Below are 20,403 nucleotides of genomic sequence, written 5' to 3'. Positions count from 1 at the left end.
TACATCATATTTAAAAGCTACAAATAATGAATTCTTATAGCATTATGAGACTACCGTTTTCCATACTCATTCCTTTTATTCTTGCTTGCTTACGCTATAATGTACCACGAGAATATAGCCTTCTTTGGGGATGAAAAAGGAAAAAGAATGAATTTCATGCTCTTCTTTCTAACTGTGGCCTTAAGCAATGGAAAATTTTGAACATGCCAAACAATTAAAATTCTCAATTGTACAAAATGAATTGGTCTAAATGAAATTTTGTCTATTGTACCTAGTGGAATCATTGCATCTCCCTTCCTGAAGAATGATCTGGTTATTAAGAATAGACTGAATGTGAATTCAAGGTAAATTATACATTAATATTTAATATTTCCCTTTAAAAATTTGCACTTTTGTGAAATCATCCATTTTTATTGGGAAAAAAAGATAATTTAATTGATTTCTGCCATTGCTCAGTGAATACCACAAGCTGCAGGCAAAATCCATTAGAAGAACATCTCTACTAGAATGAAACAGGAATCCAATGAACAGTTATAATGCAGCATTTGGAAATTCAGGCTTCAGGCTGATGGAAGTGATTCAAGTTACTGCCTCTCATTAAATGCTGAGAGAAAAACAGGGCTGATATGCCACTCTAAAATAGTAACTCTTTCAATTGTTATAAAGGGTAGTGTAGTAAGTGTTTTGAACACTTCATTTTTTACAAATAAACTAAGCAAATAGTCAACAGCACAACTCAATGAATACATAAGGCAATGAAGACAGGCTTAACTAGTGAATGCATAAATTAATACACATATAATGTATGTTCTAAAATGAGAATACAAATAAAGGGAGAAGCCATATGGCTAAAAATAGAACTAATAATTGTGATATTTTTGTTCACAATATTACTCCTGAATAGTAAATAAATCTAAATTTATTTTTGTTATATTAAAGTGGTATAATATTTAAGAAAAAAATTGCCATGACTGGTTTTTAAATTGTGTGTTTATTTTATTGGTGGAAGTGATTCAACACATCTCAAAGAATAACAAGTTAATTCGTTTTCCTTTTGGAACATTTACCCAAACCGCCTCTTTTATCTTCCAGATCACTTCAGTAACTTTGAACTCATTTGGTCTGGAGAAGAAAGAAGGGTAAAAATTGGTTAGATCGCATATAAAGAGTGGCACCATGACTTAATGACAGAGATTGTTTATTGCATAGGTTTTTCAAACAATATATTTTCATATCAGTCAACAAAGAGAATTAGGGAAGATAGTTCTCCCTAAAAGAACATAGAGAAAAATAAAAGAGAAAGGTTTAAGAATGATTTGACACATGTGACCACTAAAGGAAATGGTAAGGTGAGCAATGAGAGTGAAGAAAGGAAAGAAGTAATGATGTAAATAATGACTGTAGATACCAGTAAGAAAGGAGAAGGATTAGAAGTTCACCATTCACCTACTGGAAATTTACCATTCTATAAATAGAACACAATCTTATCATCTAATATATCCAAAGGTTTTGCAACTCTCCATCCCAGAATCTTGCCATTCCCATTTTTCATTAATATCCACTAGAGTTGTTCCCTACCAACAGCTCTCAAAGTTTTCTGATTATGCTCCATGTATGTCCTTCTCATGCCTACAAAAATCTGCCAATAAAGAAAAAAATATCCCTTAGGTAATCATTGGGATGGCTAAGAGGGTTCATCCTTGTGCCTTCCGGTTTCAAGGAGTATTTCAGACTTGGGTTGATGATCAAAAGAGATGATTCAGACCCGTTAAGGTAGACTTCATGGGAAAACATGGGACAGCTTCAGGGAAGAAAACATGTGGGACAGTTTGTGTCCATTGTCCTCCACTCCAAGCACCAGATCCATTACCTGCTCTTCACCATCCTGCACTCTGCCAGAGGAAGTTGCGTTTTATGGCCTCTGTCACCCAGGTTTCTTTACTCTCCAGCTTCCATTTAGGTTTGGCTAAAAGAGTTACCAGTAGGAAAATTGCAACATAGAAGAAGAAAGACTGATTAGGCATTTCTGCCCCTCTCCTTCCTGCTTTGCTACTTTACTCCCTGCATTTGATAGTCTAGCTCCCATCACAGCAGCCACTCCTCTCTGGCTCCAAGATCTCTCCTGGCTCCAGCAACACATCCTTTCCTCTTGCACCTTCCAGCCTATGGGCAGTAATGGTTTCCCCTGCAGTTAGTCTGTGATATCTCAATAGTCTTTGATCATTCACTTAACTCCACCCACACCACAGTGATTGTTCTGCTCATTAACTTCTCCTTAGTTAAACCCACCAAGCATGCTTCTCTTTGCTGTCAGAACCCTGGAGATAGCCCTATATCACACATCACACCCTTCTCCCATAGGAGCTCAGGGAAAGTCAGAGCATTGGGCACTCTGGAAGGGTAGAGCTGGAAATGACTACTCTATAAACATCACCTGATCTTCCACTGACTAGGAGCCATCTACCTGAGAAATTTGTCAAAAATGATTGCAAATACCCTTGATACCTGTTTTATGTCTCATTGACAAAAAAGAGGATATTGCTAATAAAATACAGTGTGATATCAGTAGATATTTAAAATAAACAAATACAAATATTACCCATAATCTTCACTCCTCCAAAATGTTAAAGAACTATTTCCTTATGGTCATTCTACGACAGTTCCTTGTTTCTTTCTTTCTTGTAACATTACAAGCTATAGAAGATTTCTTGTTTGTTTTTGCTTTCTTGATTATTTGTTTATGTCTGTTTCCCTTATTGCACAGAAGCTATGTGAGGCTCATGAGGTCCCACACACTCTTTATTGTGTATCCCAAGTATCAGAACAGAGCACCTGGCACAGAGTAGTCACTCAGTGAACAATATTTGTGAATGAATTATTGAAAATAAGTTTTCTTCACTACATATTATACACTAAGCACTGTAAGAAGAGATCTCATGGAGCTCATAGCCAAGGGGAAAAAACAAAAGTAAACAACTGCAATAAGGTGTGAAATAAATTAAGAACTTTACATTAATTATGCCATGTCATTGTCCCCACCCTCCAGTGAGTCAAGTATTACTATTATTCCCATTTACAGATGAAGAAACATTTTCAGAGAAGATAAGTAACTTCCCTAAGTAGTTAAGTTAGGACCTGAACCTATATCTGTCTTATAGCTCCATATTGTATGTTTTATGGAGGCTCTGAGTATTCATTCATTGATTAATTAAATTAATATTTATGTGAATGCTTATTTTATACCGTACATACTGTTCCAGGCTGTAGGCATATTTCAGTAAACAAAGAAAAAGGTTCTTCCTTCACTGAGCTGACATTCAGAGTTTCAAATAGAAACAACAAAAAGAAATCAAGATACATAACAAAATGTCTGATTCATCATTTTTTTTAAGAAAATTAAAGCAGAGTAAGGGGATAGAAATAGTGAGGAGGTTGGTATTTTAAACTGGGTGATCAAGGAAGACCACTCTGAGACCTGGCCAGTTGCTAGACCATTTAATACCTTTGAGCACTTTACTAAAAGGCACAACTTCCTCCATGCATGCACAGCCTTTCTTAGGCACCAGCACGGCTTTCTATTTCCATGGCAATTGCCCCAGTTTAGCTTCTTACTTTTCTCATATTTGCTTTACTGCAAGAGTTTTGTGATTCTTCTGTCTACTTCTCCTGCCCTCTGCTACCAGATTAATCTTAATCTGGTCTAGTAAACCAAGCAGAGGCTGGATTTCAGCCTTCATTTCAGTCTCATCTAGGTAGCTTTGTGTAGGGGTCAATTCAATCCAATGACCTGTTTGAGGAGATCTTTGATCAAAGGCCTGAAGAAAAAGAGGGACCAAGCCATGAGGACATGTGATGGGCAGAGCAAATTTTAAAAAAATCCCTAACGCTAGGGAATGTTTGGCATATTGCAATAGTGCAAGATCAGTGTGGTGGGGTGAGGAGGAAAGTCGTAGGAAAAGGGGTTGGAAAGGTAGACTTTCTAAGCCTGGTACGGACTTTGCATTTTATCCTAAATGTAAGGGAAAGCCATTAGAGTAGGAAGTTATGAATTCTCTCCCTTAACAGAAAAAAATCCTTCACATAAGGAGGTAAGATTTGACTTGCAGGTATGAGAATGGGTTGGCGTCATGCCATCAGTAAAGGTTCCATGTAGAAGGAATCTGCAAGGTTGAATGACATGGTCAGAAAAAAAATAGTTACTCAATTTTGCTACTGAAAATGTCTGGTACAGACCAGCAGCATCTGCATCACCAGAGAGGTTATTAGCAATGCAGAATGTCTGGCTTTTCTCTGGATCTACTAAATCATAAAATGCTTTTTTTTTTTTTTTTTTGGTGAGGAAGATTGTCTCTGAGCTAACATCTGTGTCAAATTTCCTCTATTTTGTATGTGGGTCACTGCCACAGTGTAGCTTAATGAGCAGTGTAGGTCCGTACCTGGAAAGTGAACCCACGAAACCCAGGCCACCAAAGCGAGTGCACAAACTTAACCAGTACACCACCAGGCCAGCCCCCATAATCTTCATTTTAAACAAGATTAGGAGATGAATTGTAAGCATCTTAAGGGATAATGGGTAAGAGGGAATAGATTATAAGTGATCCAGTGTTGTTAGATTCCAGGCCTTAGGCAAGAATGGGTATAGAGGCTCAAGCTGCTGGACAGTTCTAGGCTGGACTCAGTAGGAAGGACTTTGAGTACTATGATTAAGAGTCTGAAACATTCTAACAAGAGAAAACATTCCCATATTGTCACAGCATGCTAACTGTCTCACAATGGCTGAGTACCACTATCTGTGAAATTCAATATTAAAAAAAAAAATAGAGAAACTTTTTGTATTATTTCATGTAAAACTAAGTGAGTTAAAAATACTGATAGAAATATATGTTGTCTTATATTCAATGGAGGCCACATTACTGTCTATTTGAGATAAAAACTGATATGGTTGTATACGCATATTCACCTCATGTTAGTTTATATCCATTCCTCACAAACCCTGAAATATGTTGAACAAAATGAGAAACAAAATAGCCCCTTTAGATGTACATCAGTGACTTGTTTATTCTTTTTATTTCTCATGTTCCAGAGGCCAAGTTAAATTGCAAATGTTCTTTCTAGGAATGTAAATGAGATCAATTACAGGGCTTTCCCCCATTTTTGTTTTAGCATACGTGCTGTTCCACTTTCTCTTGCTTCTTATTAACATAATAAATAGGGGTATTCAGAATTCACCACAAGAAGAAAGGGTCAGAATAACAGAAAAATTGATAAATCTAGAAAATGATTTAAATACTAATTTTACTAGAATAACATTTCACAAGATGATTTTTATTTTTCCTTGTTTATTTAATCTTTTTCTTTTCTTGTTATTTCAGCAAACTTGCATCTCAGGAAGCATCAGAATGGACAGACAGGGACAGGGGGTACCCAAGGGCTTGGGAGATGCACAGAAAAAGGTATGAAATGAAAGGTACCATATGCAATAGAAAACAATACGGAGGTTCAGTCATATCCCATTGGCTTCAGAGAGAGCTGACACTGAGAACTTGGCAAAAGGGACAGAAGTTCACAAGGGGAAGAGTTGAGAGCTAAAGGTGGAGAGGTAATCAGGAGACAGACCAGGAAGTGTCTTATATGTATGATGAGGAGCCTGTGCTCTATCTTGACCTTTGAGGGACATTCACTCCCACACCTTTATCTCCTCTTCTATCACCTCTATCCAAGTCATGATCAATTCTCATCTAAAATAGCCTCCTAAATGACTATATCACTTTCATTTCATCACTATCCTAAGACACCAACACTAATCTACTCCTCACAGAGTAACTAGTAGGTAAATCTTGTCCCTCTCCTGCTAAGAATCCTTCAAAGACTCCCCAGTGCACTACAATTGAAATGCAAATTCCTTACTACTTTGTCCAAAAATCTATACACTGGGGCCACTCTGTCCCTCTTGCTTACACAGTGGACTCCTTTGGTTCCTCCAATGTGTCAAGTTGTTTCCTACCTCATAGCATTTGCATCAAACATTCTCTCTGCTGAAATGTTTTTCTACACTCCAATCTACCCCAAGATTGTTACCCTCTCATTCTTTTGGTTTTGGCCAAAAAAGCATCTCCTCAAGAGAAACATTTCCTGATTGTTCCATCCGAGGTAGCCACTGTATCAACTTTCTTTCTATAATATCAGTCTATATATTTCCTTCATATGTCTTAACACCATCCAAACTACCTGTTTATCTATTTGTTTACCCGCTTATTATCTGTCTCCCTGTATTATTTTTCTGTCTCTGCGTATTAGTTTTCTATTGCTGTAGAACAAACTTATCAGCTTAAAACAACATTTGTTATCTCACAGTTTCTGTGAATCAGGAGTCCAGGCAGCTGAGCTCCATCCTCTGCAAGGCTGCAATTAAGGATGTCACCCAGGACTGAGGTTACACCTGAAAGCTTCACTAGAGAAGGTTTCACCTCCAAGCTCACTTAGGCTCTTGGCAGAATTTATTTTCTTGCAACTGTAAGACTGAAGGGCCTTGGCTTCTTGCTGTCAACCGGAGACTGTTCCTTATCACAGGAGCCTCCTAACATGGTCCCTTACTTCTTCAAAGCCAACAAAGGAGAAAGTCTCTAGAATAAGTCTGCTAGCAAGATGGAGTTTTATGTAATATAACATGATCACAGGAGTATCATTCCATCACCTTTGCCACATTCCATTGGCTAGAAGCAAGTCACAGGTCCCATTCACAGTCAAGTGGAGGGGATTAGAAAAAGGTGAGAACACCAGGAGGTGGGAATAATGGGGGCCATCTCAAAATCTATCCTCTACAGTCTGCCTTCTGGCCCCTAATAATTTATATCCCTCTCACATGCAAAATATACTCATCTCCTTCCCAAGTTTCTTATTATAGCATCCTAACGTAACATCAGTTAAAAGGCCAAAATCTCCTTTAAATCAGGTCCAGGTGAGAATGATAGTCCTGGGTGTAATCCATGAAGTACAGCTCCTGGGATACAATTCCTCTCCATCTGTGGGCCTGTGAAACTAAAGAAGTTGCTCTCTGCCCCCAATAGTCTCATACTAGAATCTTTGCTCTATGAATGCGGAGACTAAGCCAATCTTGTTCACTGCTTTATCTCTGAATGAGTACTATACCTAACACAGTAGATGCTTAATAAATACTCCTGAATTATGAATGTATAACTGAAATCTCAGCAAGCAGACAGAGCCAGGTCCTGAGATTTGATAAGAACGCAAACCCAAAGAATGAGGCTCATGGCTGGGAAGCAACTCATTAGAACTAGAAAACATAGTTTGAACATAAAACAAAGATGGATGGATAGAAGGAAGGAAGGAGAAAAAGAAAGGAAGAATAAAAGTCAATAGTACCAGAGTATATGATCAGAGTAAGATCCACAACAAAGAGAATGCCACTGAACCAGGTACTTATACTATTTCATCAATCTATTTAATAAATATTTATAAGGACCTACTATAAATGCTAAAAATTGTGGTACCAGAGATACCAGTGAATAAGAACTTACTCCTACCATCAAAGAACTTACAGTCTAGTGGGAGAGACCCAATACAAGGTGACAAATACTAAAATGAATAAACAGAGGGTTGGTGAAAACACATGGGAAAAATAGCTACCCCTGTATGAGGGAGCATCAGAGAAATTGTCCCAAGGGATATGACCTCTAAATGTAGTCTTGAAGATTACATAAGAGTTAACTCAACAACTGCTCCCTAGATTATGCTGGAAAGGGGAAGGAAAGATGCTGTTCCAGGAAGAGAAGAAAAATGTATGTTAAAATCCCAGCAGTGAAAGGGAGCATGACACATTCAGGAAACTAAAATAAGGGCTGGGGCCCGCCTGGTGGCGCAGCAGTTAAGTGCGCACATTCTGGTCCTCAGTGGCCCGGGGTTCACCGGTTTGGGTCCCGGGTGCAGATAAGGCAGTGCTTGGCAAAAGCCATTCTGTGGTAGGCATCCCATGTATAAAGTACATGGATGGAGGAAGATGGGCATGGATGTTAGCTCAGGCCCAGTCTTCCTCAGCAAAAATAGGAGGATTGGCAGTAGTTAGCTCAGGGCTCATCTTCCTAAAAAAAAAAAAAAAAAAAAAAAAGAAGGGCTGAAGTGTAAAGTTAGGTGAGGGAAAGTGCTGAAAAGTGAGGCTGGACATTTGATGAAAGGGGACCAGATCATGACATGAAATTTGGACTTTATTTTGAGTACAGTGGAAATCCATTACAAGTTTCAAATAAGGAAATAAAAAAATCAAACTTATGCTTTAGAAAGATCACTCTGACTTCAACATGGAAAATCAACTGGAGTGGGAAATATATAAAGACAGAGACACTAGCTAGGAGGAAGCTGTTGCTGGAATCTAAGTGAGGAATGGAGGAGGCTAGAAATGTAGACAAAGAGCACAGAGGGAGGAGTTGAGCAACACTGTGGCAGTAAATGGATAGGAGGAGTTAGAGATTGGTTGAATGTTGGGTTTGGGGTGAAGTGTGGTGAGCGGGAGAAGAGGTATGGATGAATCCCAGTTATCTGTCTTTGGAAAATGGGTGGATAGTGGTACCATTTGCTGAGGCAGCAAACAAAGCAAGAGAAGAGGTTGGGAGCTGGATGGGATGGAGGTGAGCCAGGCTGAAATATTCTCATTTTGATCTGCCTCTGGGAATTCCAAGGGAAGGGGTCTTGAAGGCAATTAGACATACATGGCTCTAGAACTCAAGGGAAAGATTTGAGCCAAGGTTCCTGAAATTTCCCCAGCTGAAGGAAAACGATTCACTACAGAGTCTAAGAACAAATGAATGACTAGTAATGGAAAAGTGAGAGGTGAATGCTGCCTGCTACATAATTCAGAGGAATTCAGAGACAAGAAATCCAGTGAATAGTTTCCTAAACAGTTCTCCCAGCTTTTCTCATCTAATCCTCCACATTACAGTATATAGAATATCAGTTAAGACTTCCAGTCAGACATGGCAAATTGCGTTTATTTCTGCTCCCAATGGAAATAATATTAAAATGTCAGTACTATAAAAAAAAGAAGCATAAATCCTAAGAACAAAGGAAAAATAAATGGGAATAAGAGTAAGTGAAAAATGTCAACAAATGTTAAAGCAAATAGTATGGTGGCAACTGACTCTGTAGGTAAAAGTAACTTGAAACCTAGGACGTTATAGTTGCAGACAAGGCGAAAAAGTAGGTTTTTCCCTATAGACCGCTGGAAATTCGGAACTTGAGACACTAGGCATATTGGTTGGCCATAGTGAGGTATGGAGCTGGAAATTAGTTGAAAAATTTGCATATGGAGTAATTAGACATCCTTCTTCCTGTCTCCCGCCCCTTCATCCTGCACAGCCAGATTAATACCTCTAACTTCTCCAGAAAACCAGATGTTTACTCTCTGAGAAATTGATCCTTAGGGACTCCAGACTGGAGACATCCAGCACAGTGAAATTTGATGGTGCTGAAGTAAAAAGGGGAGGATTGAGTGCAAATGTACATTTCTGAATAGTACTTTATTATAAGCTTTCCAACATTATTTTATTTTTGTAATTAATACAGAGGTAATAATCCAAAACAATTTAGATTTGCCTAATAAAAGAAAATCAGGAAATCATCCTCATGCAATTTTTTTCCTCTTATTTTTTGAGGAAGAAATATGCAAAACTATCCCAGTTTTTGACACCAATATACTGTGGGACAATGTTCTTCACTTTGCTAGTGATGTAATGGGAAAAAAAGAAGGCACTAAGGTTGGAATCAGCATCTCTACAATAAAGCCTCCTGCCTGATTCTTGTAGGACCGTCAGTGGTAACAAAGAGATCATCAGACTTGAGTACCCAGAAAATGTGCATCTTCTTCTTGAATTCCTTATCCCTCCAGTGGAGGATTCTCCCAATGAAAGGACCTGGTCAGTTCTTCAAATCTGAAGGTGTTTTCTGGGATGATGGGTGCAGAACAGGAGCCCAATCCTGCTCTTCCATAAGGGCTGCCCTCCCTCAGCTGTCAGAGTCCCTGCTGCATGACCTCTCCTGGGCTCTCCCTTACAAGATGTAGAGAGTGCTGGTACATTGCCTTGTGATTCCAAAGCCTGCCACATCCCCCTTTTCCCAACTCTACCTCAGAGACTCAAAGTATGAAAAATGCCTGTTTGCCTTTACCCTGCTACCTGGTATCTAGGTGGCTCAGCCAACCTGCCCAAATTGAATTCCTTCCCTCCTTTGCTTCTCCTCTCCTGTGTCAAATAAGCAACCCCGAGGCCATGAAATTCTTCTTTCATATCATGGAATAGAGTTGAACCTCTGCTGTTAGCTCTGTGGCCTTGAGTGATTCAACCACAATTCTTTTTCCTTCCTGCTCTACCTCACAGATTTGAGAGAGAAGCCTCATTTTTCATATGAAGAATTCCAACTCCTATCCTTGCACAAAGTCTTATCTTTTTGTTTAAATACATGTTTTCTTGATCATCTCCCAATTATTTCTTGATCTCTTCTCTTAGATTTTTCCTTTGTTCCATTGTTTTCCTTTACCTCAATTGATCCTACAGGCAGCTCATTTAAGTTTCTTTCTTATTCCTAATCATATGCTTCTGAAATTATATGCTCATGAAAACACGCACACACACGTGCTTATTGCCAGATGGCAGTTTTATTGTTATGATAGAGACATATCAGTTTCCTATCAAATGAGGGAGATGAATCATGGCTCAGTAATATTTATTTCATTTTATATTTAATTATTCCATTTTTAACATCTGCAGTAAAAATGGATGTTTTATTTTAAGCATCTTTTCAGCTCAACTTTTTTCTTTTAAAGATAACACTTCATTCTCACTCAAAAAATGCAATGAAACTGTCTAATGCTATTTGGGCCATTTTTCTAATAAGTTTCTAAATAAATTGACAAAGAGTTAATATGTATAAATTTTTGGTATACCATTGAGTATTATTCTCAGTTGTATATTTGTTAACCAATATGCTCACCTGAAGAATTATACATTATTATTAAGGAAACCTCTAATTAATCACAAGGTGTGTGTGCCTGTTGCGTGTCTAACAATTACTGTGGTTCATGTGTATGAAGAAATTTAGAAAACCTCACTATATCAGAATACTTCAGTAATAAATTCATGAAGTCTTGGGGGGCGATTCAATGGTTTTTATGTTCCTTTGAATTTCTGGATCACTTTTCAGTTTTCAAAGCACTTTCATATATGTGACATGGTATGAGCATTCGACATGCTTTATTATAGAAACAATTGTTTTGCTCACCTTTCTTTTCTGTACTGAATTAGAAAGATAGAATGTCTATATTTTCCCACACTTCCTAAGAGTGTCTGAAGTTTGAGCTTTTCTTGACTTCAGAGAAATGAAACCAGTTTTTCGTTTGATATGAATTCTGAGTTTATGGGGCCATCAAAGCCTTTATGAAAGCAAATGAAAATAGAGGGTTTTGGCAGGGAGGAGAGTTCATGTGATTTAAATAGAGAGTTTAGTGAGGGAATCAGAGAGGAGGAGCAAGTTTCTTTGATGATCAGATGGGGCCCTGGGAATCTGAGGAAGAAGGCCGTGGCACAAGGAAAAGCAGGTGAATAGGCTCAGCTAAGGACCACAGTAAAGGTATTGTTTAGCTGTAAGAAAGGATTTGTCTATTCACCAGGAATGACGACTTTACATAGCCCCTAGAACATCTCCAAATCCAATACCCTAGAATCTCCATAACCCAAAGAGGGATTCCCAGGACAAGTAGGAGAATGATTATGAGGATGCCTCTTACCAGTACTTTGGGGCCAAACTGAATAATCTTCAGACCTTTGTACTGGAATAGGCACTCCAGATTTGGGACACCATGTTGGCCATATATTATCTCACTGAGTCTCAGCTAAGTGAGTTGAGCAGAACTTTGTTATCTCCCTTTCTATAGATAAAGATGAAATCACATGAAAACATGGTTGGGAGCACAGATTTGAGGATCAAGGAGATTTGGACTCTGATTCTGTGTCTTTCCCTTAGAAGCTGTGTCTTGAACAAGTCATATTTTATTTCTCTAAGCCTTTCTCTCCCTATCTGGAAAAAAAAATAGGGAAGGCATCCTTACAGGGTTGTTGCCATAATTAAGTGAATCCATGCAAGTAAAGAAGGTAACCCCCAGAGGTTAGATCATAGTAAGTACTCAGTAAGTATGAGCTACTGTTACCACTAGGTAAAGCACAAAGAGATCAAGTGACTTGTCCAAGATAATGTGGCTAGGTGGCAACAGCATTAGGTATCTTTCCACTAACCGACATTGCTTCTGAGCCATCAACAGGACATCCCTTCTGGGAACTGAAAGCATCACTGGAGAGCCTCCCTCAAGTTCTACCAACCTAAGATGATATCTAGAGGGGACACTTGATTTCTTTACATTTTCTTACTCAGGACCAATCAAGCAAGCAGATTGTTTGCTCAGTCATTTCTCTTGCTTCCAATCTGCCCTTTAACCCACAGAAAGAATAATAAGAAATAGAACTACTTAATCTAGAAGTCAAGGACCTTTACTATCTGCCCATAAACTTGCTCATCAGAAATTTCATTAATCATGATGTCATCTGAGACTCCTGTGTGGCAGCATGACTCCACTAGTCCCTGTGCCCTTGAGTTCAGCAGGTTTATTTCTGCCTCCCTGCCTTTACCCACATCACCTTCTCATGGCTAGGGAAAGCAGTATCTTTGTTGGCCTGGGACAGTCCCATTTTACGTCTGTTGTCCCAGTGTAATCACTAATAACACCCCTTAAACTCTTAAGAGGGTCCTGGATTGGAAAATACATTATATAATCCCTCTATTATTGCCTCTCCAACATGAAAGCCCCTCTTTGGTGTTCTTCTTCAACCAAATTCCATCAGTTCTTTGTGAGTTAACTCAATTTTAACTCTGCATGAAGTTTTACTGACTATTACTTATATGATGACTTTTCACATTTAAGTTTACTTTTAGAAGACATATATTGGCTCAGATAAGTGAAAAGTCTAGGGAGTATAATTTCTTTAGGCACAGGCTGATCAGGAGGTCCCAGTGACATTGTCAGGACTTGTTCTCTCTTTGTCTCTTGGTTTTGCACTACTCTAAGCTTGCATCATTCTTGGGCTCCACATGTTTGCCAACCAGTTAAAATTTTGTCAAAAATAGAATATATGTATTTTTCAATAATTCAAATAAAATTCCTAGGAATTTTAAATTTAAATTTTTATATCCTAGGAATAAAATTCCTTTTTGAATCACTGGTTTCTCACTGATTCAATCACTATTAAAATGTAATTTTTTAATTGGCCAGGCTTGACACACATACCCAGCACTGGAGCCTAGGGATGGAGGCAACACCTTCGGAAGCACATGGACTAAGAGTGAGAAAGAGTTTGGTTCCCTAGAATAACATTGAGGTACTTATATCAAAACATAAAAACGGTAGAGAATTCTAGATTGTTTGTAGCAGTGGAAGCATCATAATTTTTGGATCTGCTGGGATTCCCAAACAACTAAATATAAAAACCCAAAACTTCTGAGCAATAGTTACAAGAAAACTAAGTGACAAGGTATCCCTTGTCAAAATACAAATATTTGGTAACAAACTACCTATAGCCATAAGACCTACATGATATAGGTCTTGCAGGAGGAAGTAGAGGAAGTAAAGGGATGTCTGGTGGATCTGAAAACAGGAGAACCTCAAAATAGTCAACAGTTCTAGAAAGCAACACAAGATAATTTGAGAACAACAGAAACTGGGATAGGTTTGCCCACTCCAATAACGGCTTAGTAAAAGTAAAGTCTGAAGAAGAAGGTGTAGTTTAGCATATGCCAACATTCAAGATGGACTTTCCAGGGCTTTCTCCAAGGCTAGGTCTAGTGGAGAAACTGCTAGGAGATGGATAAAAATTGAGCAGGATAAAGGAGTCTCAGTCTTTATATAACTTAATCTCAGAAATGACATATCAACACTTCTGACGTATTCTACTTGTTGGGAGCAAGTCACTAGTCTAGCCTCAAGAGGAGAGGATTACACTAGGGTGTGAATACCAATAGGCAGGTACCATTGGGGGATATTTTATAAGTTGTCTACCACACAGTTCATTGTAAGAGGTGACAAGAAAGACTTTATAAAGACCTAGGTATCACCTAAGTCTTAAAACATGGGTAGGTATTCATCAGACCAAAATGCAAAGGGCAATCTAGACAGGGAATGTAGCACAAGCAGAGATAAATACTCTTGGAAACACCTCTTCCCTTCTGGGAAAAACAGAACTAGAAAGTAGAGACACCAACACAGTGCTTCTGAAAGACAAGGCTGGAGATGTAAGGAAAAGTCAAATTATGGAAGCCTGATATACCATGGCCTAACTCTTATGCTTCAAGGCACTGAATTGCCAGCATTTACACAAAATTGATCAGCGTCGTAAAGTATATTTTCAGGGTGGCCAAGGTAAGGCATTTTTCTAGCCTTGTCCCCCATTTCCATTTGCAAAAACATGGTCATACTAGAAGTGCTGCAGCTTTTGACTACTATTCCCCCCTCAAGTTTAACATATTTCATCTTAAACCAATCTGTTGTAAACAAAGACAGATGTCACTAATTACAATGGCAAGGTCATATACATTTCATTTTCATCAATAAGAAACTATGTCAGACTTAAATCATGAAATGACAACTAGTATCCATTGCATGATTCTTATGTCCCTTTCCCCTAACACTCACTTGGAATGGAAGAATACTTGTAACATATAATGTGGAACAAATAAGGATCTTTCCACAATAATTTTTCAAAGAAACAGAAAGTAAATAGAAGGGAAAAAATTTTCTAGGATCACAGACTACCTGAGAACAAACAATTGAGAATCCATGATGTAATCGAACAAGTAAATGGTACAATAGTAAAAGGAAGAAACTCTCAACAGCAATTTATAGAGAAATTTCTCTTATAACATTTGAATTATGTGAAGAATTTAAGTCTATGTTAAGAGAGTTTAATATCTGACACTAATATTTTCCTCCCCTATATTTCCATAGCTTTTTGCTTGTAACTATGCCAAAAAAATTTATTACAGTCCATCTTATTAGAGTTGTTAGTTAATATGCCTACCTTTCCCACTAGATAATGAGCCTTGGAGTGGAGAGATCTTGTCTTACCTCACTTTCTATCTCTGACTAGGCATTATGCTTAACACAGAGAAGGCTCTCAGTGAATGTTGAGGACTTGGCATAAATTTAAATAGAGACTTTAAAAATATAGATTATAAGAAGATAATCCAGGAAGAATTGTTCTTGTTATCTATACGATATCACATAATGGAAGAACAGTTTTCAAACTTTAGTCAATCAAACCACCTAAGAATACAGGTGTAAAACTACTCAGTGATTATACATTTTGACTGAAAGGAAATTATTTTCAACAAATTCATTAATTGTTCACTAACTTATATGCATTGATAAACTTAAATGCCCCATATGTGGTAGTGACTGAGCATCTATTCTTATCATATTAAGAATATAAGAATCACATTTCTGATCACTAATGATGATAAATATTAATTAACACCTATTATTTGCTGAACACTATGCTAGGTGATTGTAATGACTTCTCATGACAATCACCCACAGTTATGCCAAACTTCACAGGTTAAGAGGACAGTACTACATAAGACTACTCTCTCTTCAGACACCAACACAAGTTCAGAAGTCCCCAGATGGCTACAGAGGTCCTCAAATGTCTCACCAGATGATTATAAGTTCAGGGGTACCCACTACCCCCTCAGGTTCAATAACTTGCTAGAACAACTCATAGAACTCAGGAAATCAGTATACTTGTGATTACAGTTTTATTGCAGCAAAAGAATAAAAATCAGAAGCAGCCAAAGGGAGAAATGTATGGGGCAAGGTCTGGGAGGGTCCTAAATGCAAAGTTTCCATTGTCCTCTCTCCTGGGAGTCAGACATATCACCCTCCAGGCACATTGATGTGTGACAATACACCAAAAGCACTATGCAATATAATACAATGCACAGAGAAGGTCACCTGAGCCCCAGAGTCCAGAGTTTTTATTGGGGTTTTATTATATTGACATAATTTATTGAATCATTGGCCATGAGGTTGAAGGTAATCTCCAACCCCTCTCTCTGACCTGGAAGTCAGGCTAACATCACATTGCTAAAGCTCTAACTCTTTATGCACATGATTGGTCTCTCCAGTATGAGCAGTCCCTGTCCTGAATCAACTCATCAGCTTAAAATGTCAAGGCGCCCACCATTAATCCTCTTGTTAGCATAAACTATCATGGCCCATCATGAACAACAAAGATACTCCTATCACTAGAGAAATTCCAAGGATTTAGAGGCTACCTCCCTGGAACCAGGGATAAAGACCAGTCAAATTCACTATTACACAGGAATGATTTTCATGTATTATCTAATATAATTCCTATAATTCATATATCCACCTGTTGACATAGGTCGTGTTACTCTAGACTTGAGAAAATACAAGATGGAGAGCTTAAATAACTTTTCCAAGGCCATGTAGCTAATGAGTGGCAAAGAAATATGAAAAATATTTGGCATGCTCAGTACTTGTCTTCTAATCAGAGAAGGCAATGATGTTAGTGGCAGAAATAGACCTGAGTTCTAATTCCTGCCAATTCATAATTAGCTCCTAAACATATGACGTTAGTCAAAGCATTTATAATCTCTGAATAGCAGTTTATATCTATGAATGCTCTCCTATATTCCAGGATTATTATGAAGTTCAAACAACAGTTGTAAAAGCAGTGGTCACATTCCCCAAATTCCCTTATTCTCCTCTATTGTCTCATAACATTTAACACATTGTAAAATTTTATATGATTCAAATACATAAGTTCAATACTTAAACTAGATTGTAAACTCCACAATGGCAGAGAACTGGTTTTTCAATGACATATCCCAAATCTCTAGATTAGGTTATGGTAAGTAGTAGAAACAAGTTTCTGGACACATATGGTCACAGTATAAACTGTGAATAGATGGAGCTTCAACTTGTTCAATTCAGTCATCCCACTGGGGACAATTAGAAATACTACAAAAAAAATTTAATATACACAGAGTCATAGGAAAGATAACAAACTACTGAAAAATTACCAGACCAAGAACCAAGGCAAAAGGAAAGTCAAAGAGACCCTGTGTTTTAGATTCTTAATCTTCGAGGGCATTTGCTAACTGTAGAAGGTGCTGCTGAATGACAGAGAGGCTGAGGCCTGCTTTTAACAGATTTGCTGTGCTTCCAGGGGTAAGGTGGAAAGTGTTGAAGACTCTTGGTAGCTTTGGATTGGATCATCTAGGAGAATTCTTAGAGCATGGGTAAACTATAACTAGACAGTTCTTTGTAGGAATTGCAGCTCTATTTGAATCATGTCAATCATGGAGATTTTTAAAGTTGATTCATGATAGCTAATACCTCCAAGGAACCTAGTATATTCAAACATAAATCCTCTCTGAATGAACATAAGATTACAAACAATTTTACAAATACAATATCTGTTATATAATCAAAAATAAAACACCCAAGGGAACAAATCTGCATGAATGAAAGTCAGCAGAAACAGGGAATAGAAATAGATCAACAAGGACTATAGCTGTTGGAGTTAGTAGGCACAGAGAAAAATAAAAGAAGATAGAGAATAGAAGGTAGGAGACAGAGATAAAAATAGTGATATAGCTTAAAACACATGCAAATGGAGTCCTAGAAAGAAGGGAGGGGGGAAGCAGAAGTGATAGTTGAAAAGAACATTCCAAAACTGAAAAAAGACATTAATTTAGAAATAAAAAAAATCCTATAACTCCCAAACAGAACAAATAAAAAAGAAGCTGGCACCTAATCACGTAAAAGTTTAAATGGTGAAAATATAAGTAGAAAATCTTAAAAGTAGCCAGGCTTGGGGAAGGAGGGTGAAAAAGATGTTACCCTCAAAGGAGTAACAGCTAACCTTTTAATAAAACAGAACTTATTATTCTTGTTTGCCAAGATTGAAAAAAGAAAAGTCTCAAACAAACAACCTAATTTTACACCTCAAGAAACTAGAAAAAGAAGAAATGAAGCCCAAGTTAGTAGAAGGAAGAAAATAAGAAAGATTAGAGCAGAAGTAAATGAAATAGAAACAGAAAAGATCAATAAAATTAAGAGCTGGTTCTTTGAAAAAATATACAACACTAACATGGGGGACTGGAATTTGTCACCCCAAGATATGTCTCTTTGGCATGAGGATTATTTTGGACTGGATAGTTTTTAAAACTGTGGACAGGAAAGAAACTCTGAAAAGTAGAATTTACCTACTCTATGTTAAGAGACATTTACATTGTAAAGGAAACCTCCATTTGTAAATCTGTCTCCCTCTCTGTACCAGGAAGAAGGGATGACCTTATCTCTAGAAACTCTCATCAATGTGGAAGGCAAGGACTCAAGTCTGCATAATAACCTGACTCTTGTTTACTGTACTTGTGTGGTAATCTCCCATAACTGACTCCCCCCACCCCCAACATCCTCCTTTGTCTTTAGCTGAAGATGATATTTAAGGTGGTGGCTTCAGTCATTTTGGCACATTGCTCAGGTTGCTTGAGCCTCTCTCATGTATACATGTTATAAAGCTTTGTTGAATTTTCTCCTGTTATTCTGTCTCATGTGAATTTAATTCATTCTCCAGCCAGAAGAACCCAGAGAAGATAGAGGAAATGTCTTCCTCCCCTACACTGACAAACCCTTATCTAGACTCACAAAGAAAAAAAGAGAGAAGACTCACATAAATAAAATCAAAAATGAAAGAAGAGCTGTAACAACTGATAGCAAAGAAATACAAAAGATCGTAAGACACCGCTATGAACAATTACATGCCAACAAATTGGAAAACCTAGAAGAAATGGATAAATTCCTAAAACATGCAAACTACAAAGACTGAATCATGAATGAAATAGAAAATCTGAACAGACCAATTACTAGTAAGGATATTGAATCAGTAATCAAAAACTTCCTAACAAACACAAATCCAGGACTAGAGTGCTTCACTGATGAATTCTACCAAACATTCAAAGAAGAATTAATATCAATCCTTCTTAAACTCTTCCAAAAAAAAGAAGAGGAAAGAACTATTCAAATATTATTTTATGAAGCCAGTATTACTCTGATACCAAAACCAGACAAGGATACCACAAGAAAAGAAAATTACAGGCTAATCCCCTGATGAACATAGATGCAAAAGTCCCCAACAAAATATCAGCAAACTGAATTCAACAATGCATTAAAAGAATTATACACCACAATGAAGTGGGATTTATTCCAAGGATACAAGAATGGTTCAACATTCACAAATCAGTCAATGTTATACATCACATTAACAAAATAAAGGATAAAAATCATATGATCGTCTCAATAGATGCAGAAAAATTATTTGGCAATATTCAACATTCATTTATGATAAAAACTCTCAACAAAGCAGGTATAGAGGGAACACACCTTGATATAACAAAGGCTATATATGATAAGCCCACAGTTAACATGATACAAAGATCAGAAACAAGACAAGGATTCCTACGTTTGCCATCTTTATTCAACATAGTATTGGAAGTCCTAGCCAGAACAGTTAGGAAAGAAGAAGAAATAAAAGGCATCCAAATTGGAAAGGAAGAAGTAAAACCATCACTATTTGCAGATGACAAGATATTACATATAGAAGGCCCTTAAAACTCCATCAAAACACTGTTAGCATTAATAAAAGAAGTAAGTAAAGTTGCAGGGTAAAAAATCACTACACAAAAGTCTGTTGCATTTCTATACATTAATAATGTGATATTTCATTATATTATATTATATCAGAAAGAGAAATTAAGAAAACTATCCCATTTACAACTGCATCAAAAAGAATAAAATACCTGAGCTGGCCCAGTTGCATAGTGGTGAAGTTCATGTGCTCTGCTTCAGTGGCCCAGGATTCACAGGTTCAGATCCTGCACGTGGACCTAGCACCTGTCGTCAAGCCATGCTGTGGCAGCATCCCACATAAAATACAGGAATATTGGCACAGATGTTAGCTCAGCAACAATTTTCCTCACCAAAAAACAAAATAATAAAATACCTAGGAATAAATTTAACCAAGGAGGTGAAAGACCTATATATTGAAAACTGCAAGACAGTAGTGAAAGAAATTGAAGAAGACACAAATAAAAAGAAAGAAATTCTGTGTTTATGGGTTGGAAGAATTAATATTGTTAAAATGTCCATACTACCCAAAGCAATCTACAGATTCAATGAAATCCCAACCAAAATTCCAATGGCAGTTTTCATAGAAATAGAACAAAGAATCCTAAAATTTGCATGGAACCACAAAAGACTCCAAATTA

The 20,403-nt window shown here is 37.4% G+C and overlaps 1 long non-coding RNA gene across 1 annotated transcript; it reads right to left on the bottom strand.

Annotated features, from left to right (window-relative positions):
* Window positions 1–972: 972 nt before the first annotated feature.
* On the bottom strand, window positions 973–19,927 carry LOC139085071 (uncharacterized). Its single transcript, XR_011543096.1, has 2 exons — window positions 1,871–19,927; window positions 973–1,122 (listed from the first exon to the last, which is right to left on the bottom strand). It is a non-coding gene; the product is annotated as an uncharacterized lncRNA (long non-coding RNA).
* Window positions 19,928–20,403: the final 476 nt, after the last annotated feature.

This window comes from Equus przewalskii, chromosome 8 (assembly GCF_037783145.1).
Source record: "Equus przewalskii isolate Varuska chromosome 8, EquPr2, whole genome shotgun sequence".
Lineage (NCBI taxonomy): Eukaryota > Metazoa > Chordata > Mammalia > Perissodactyla > Equidae > Equus > Equus przewalskii.
This window is presented reverse-complemented; position numbering and strand designations above follow the sequence as displayed.